Raw genomic sequence first — 4727 nt, 5'->3', positions numbered from 1 at the left:
CGCTCGCAGGCCTCCGAGTCACCTTCTAGTGATCATATGCTATTGTTGCTTTTATTTTCAAATAGTATTGTAATAGATATTCTTAGAGTATTTCGGTAGAGCTTATGACTTTGTACTATCGGTTTTGGGATTGTATGACCATTGTTCGGTTTTAGCTACACTATTTCAAATGTCAGTTTAATGTTTAATAGTTAAGTTGGTTTCTTCTATTATTTCTTTGCATGTGCTAGGCTTACCTAGTCTTAGAGACTAGGTTCCATCACGATTCTTAAGGTGAGATTTGGGGTCGTGAAAAGATGGTATCAGAGCTCTAGGTTCATAGGTTCTACGAGTCATAAACAAGTTTAGTAGAGTCTTGTGGATTAGTACGGAGACGTCTGTTCTTAGATCCAAGAGGCTACAAAACTATTACAAAATTCCACTTATTTTATTCCTTATCGTGTGGATTTGTTGATTTTGAAATCCGAGCCTTTGCCTTATTCTCTCACAGATGATGAGGACATGCACTATTGTATCGGATGAGCAGACACCCACGTCCCTAGAGCTGTAAGAGATCGGGGTTGGGGTATAGGCCAAAGAGCGGCATGTGCTACAGCTAAATCACCTGCCATAGTAGTGACTAAGGAGCCACTAGTAGCTCCAATTTGGGGACAGGCACCTAAGGCGCCTTTTGGTACCCCTGGACTCTAGGAGACCTTGGCACATTTTCTTAGTATGTTCGGCACTTTAGCTCAGGCAGGATTGATCCCAGTTGCACCAACTACATCTTAGGCCGAGGGGAGGGGAGTTCAGACTCCCGCAGCCCATACTCTAGAGCAGTGGGTCCATGATGATCAGGTTTGGGGAGTTATGTCAACACAACCCGTTATCCCGATTCTGTCTGAGGTCAGGCCAGAGGCATCAGAGAAGGAGCAAAAGAGGCTTGAGAGGTTCAAGAAGTATATCCTCCTACTTTTAGTGGCACATTTATCGAGGATGCACAAGGTCTTATGGACTAGTGCCACCATATTCTTGGCACCATCGGCATTGTGGAGGTGAGCAGTGTCATCTTTTCTACATTTCAGCTGACGGGGCGACATATAGGTTGTGGAACACTGGTGAGGCAGGTAGGCCAGTTGATGTAGTGCCACCCACTTGGGTTTTGTTTTCAGATCTATTTTTGAGGGAGTTTGTTTACCAGACCATCCGAGATGCGTGGTGCACATAGTTCAAGAAGCTACGTTAGGGGACTATGACAATGTTAGAGTAGGCATGAGGTTCAATGGTTATACCATCATGCATCTACTTTGATTTCTACAGTGAGAGAGTGAGTTTGCAGATTTATCGAGGGGCTCATTTATGGTCTTAGATTCAATATGGCTTGGAATTGGAGACAGATACTTCATTTCAATAGGTTGTGGAGAGCGCTCGGAGGATGGAGCGTATACGTGGCCAGGAGAGAGAGGATAGAGAGGCCAAGAGGCCTCGAGATTTTGGAGGATTTAGTGGTTCTCGCATTGAAGTTTTGGCTCGTCATGGTAGAGGTTATGTGAGTCGATCAATTCATTCGACACTTCTAGCTACTCACAATGCTCCAGCTATTTCAGGGTCTTCGGTCTCTTATTAGGCACAACCACTTTCCAGTGCACCTCCTACACGGGGTGCTTTCAATGGCCGGTCTGGCCGACCGGATCAGACTCAGTTTCAACAGCCACGCCCGTAGAGAGGATGTTTTGAGTGTGGTGATACTAGGCATATGGTTATGGGCTATCCCACACTTAAGGGGGTGCACCTCCACAAGTCCATAGGGTCCACAAGGTTCACAAGATATGGTTTCTACTCTAGTTACCACTCCACCTATACAACCAGCTAGGGGTGGAGGTTTGGCGGGTAGAAGCTGTCCTAGAGAGGGAGTACATACTCGTTGCTATGCTTTTCTAGGTAGGATTGAGGTTGTTGCATCGAATGTTGTCATAACAGGTATTGTTCCGGTATGTCATAGGGATACACCAGTTTTATTTGCTCTGGGTTCTACTTATTTGTATGTGCCATATTACTTTACTCCATATTTGGATATATTTCGTGATTCTTTGAGTGCCCTTGTATATTGTTTAAGTTTGTAGGAGATTCTATTGAGGTAGACCGTGTTTGTCTCTCGTGTTTGTTCACTAGCAGGGGTTGTGAGACCAGGGTTGACCTTCTGCTATTCAGTATGGTTGACTTTGATGTAATATTGGGCATGTATTGGTTGTTTCCCTATCACGCTATTCCGATTTTTTCACGCCAAGACTGTGACATTGGCTATGCCAGGTTTCTGCGGTTGGAGTGGAGAGGTACATTGGATTATTTTCCTAGTAGGGCAGAGTTTTTCCTAAAGGCACACCGGATGATGGAGAAGGGGTGCTTCCCGTATCTAGACTTTGTGAGGGATGTCAGTGCTAATACTCCTTCCATTGAGTCAGTTCTGACACTGGAAGATTTCCCAGATGTGTTTCCAGCAAACCTACCGGGTATGCCGCCCGATTGGGATATCGATTTTGGTATTGACATGGTGTCGGGGACTCAACCCATTTCGATTCCACCATATATTATGGCACCAATGGAGTTGAAGGAATTAAAAGAATAGCTTTAGGAGTTGCTTGATAAGGGTTTCATCTGACCGAGTGTCTCACCTTGGGGGTGCTCCAGTTCTATTTGTGAAAAAGAGAGACGACTCTCTAAAGATGTGTATCTAGCCTTCAGGACTCGCCATGGTCACTATGAGTTTTCGGTGATGTCATTTGGGCTTACCAATGCCCCAACATTCTTTATGCACTTGATGAACAATGTGTTCCATCCATATCTTGATTTTTTTGTCATCGTGTTCATTGACGACATATTGGTGTATTCTCTAAGCCGGAAGGATCATGAGCAACACTTTGAGGATTGTGCGCTAGACCTTGAGGGAGAAGCAATTATATGCAAAATTCTCCAAATGTGAGTCTTGGCTTGATTCAGTGGCATTTTTGGGCCATGTGATGTCTAATGAGGGGATTAAGGTGGATCCGAAGAAGGTGGAGGTAGTTCAGAGTTGTCCCAGACCGTCTTCTACTAGACACGGCTCATAGACAACCCCTAGGACAGACTTGCTCTGATACCAAGTTTGTCACGACCCAAACTGGAGGGCCATGACTAGCACCCGACCACACTTGCCGAGCACCAACATACATTTCATCTAACCTTCATTATTATCTTTTAGGGCTGACGAGATTAATATAAATGGTAGACCTGGATCATGGACAACCAGCAATAAAATATGACGGCATGAACATACATAGCAGGGGATGACCAGACAATCAAGAAACTACATATAAGGTATGAGCTACCACGCTACTATGAAAGACTATACAACAAAAACCAGCCGACAAGGCATACCAAACTATACATGAGTCGACACTTGTCTATGAGCCTCTAAATGAACATAAGTGCTGCAACATAGCCGGAACAGGGCCCCGACATACACATAATGTCTATAACAAAAATGCATACCAAGACCACGACAAGTCCGAAGAAGGGATCTCGCCAATCACGGCTGAACTGGACAACCTACTGTGGTGGGGGAGCTGCACCTGCCTATCTATTAGGGCCTGCAGCACAACATGCAGTGTCCACAAACAAAAAGATGTCAGTACGAATAAAGTACTGAGTATGTAAGGTAGGGAACCATAAATACGAACAGTAATGTAAGCAGGGATAGAGAATATACAACATGGAACATCTGAGTACCTCTGAGGGCTACTGACATGAAATGCATGATACATATGTATGTATACATAAACTTTTAAAACATTCGCCTCTGTGGGCATCATCATCATCATATCGTACCCGGCCATAATAGGCTCGGTAAAAAACGTACCCGGCCATCATAAGGCTCGGTAGAATCGTACCCGGCCACGTGGAGCTCGGTAAAACCCAACTGATCAGTGGTTGCACAATAGGTGCCGTACCCGGCCAACTATAGCATGGCTCGGTAGAGTAAAATAGATACATATATATAATGCATGCTCGACTCATGGAATCACATTCTAAACCTTTCGGAGTGACGTAAGGTCGGTATCCTCTGTACACGTTATTAGGACCAACTCTTCATGACGAACCTTATAAGAATCAGGAAGTACCAACAACATTGATAACATAAGAATAAGAGAAGCAACATTAACATCAATCGTTCCATAAGAGGGAAAGCAATGTAAGTACTGCTAGCTTCTAAGAGTAGAGTATCTTTTGAAGCTCATTCATTACATTATGTACAATCGGAGTCGTGCAAAAGAAGAAAAAGGATAGCCTCACATACCTTGTATATACTGCCCCAATCACAAGCTATGCAATTGTCACAACTCCTTAGTCTACAATAAGAGAAACGATACTATCGTTATCATTTAAGCGTCATAACTATTATGTATCGACCACAACCTATTTTACGTTGAAACAGACAACACCTCCCCTATATATATGACTTCACACCATTCCAAACAATCACCAAACAGCCCAAACAATATCAATAATAAACATATTGAGCCTCCCAAAACAGTCCACGCACAACCTTATTACATCATACATACGACGACCACCGTAGTCGTGTTAAACGACTCAGAAATGTTACGAATCACTATCAGCACACAACCCTACATATATATGGTGTTCCTCCACACCGAGTTTCTTTTGAAGCGTGAAGTACTTTGATGAAAAGTGTTCTTTGATTACCTGGT

The sequence above is a fragment of the Nicotiana tabacum genome, chromosome 18 (genome assembly GCF_000715075.1).
Source record: "Nicotiana tabacum cultivar K326 chromosome 18, ASM71507v2, whole genome shotgun sequence".
Lineage (NCBI taxonomy): Eukaryota > Viridiplantae > Streptophyta > Magnoliopsida > Solanales > Solanaceae > Nicotiana > Nicotiana tabacum.
The sequence above is the reverse complement of the archived record's forward strand: the minus strand, read 5'-3'. Positions refer to the sequence as shown.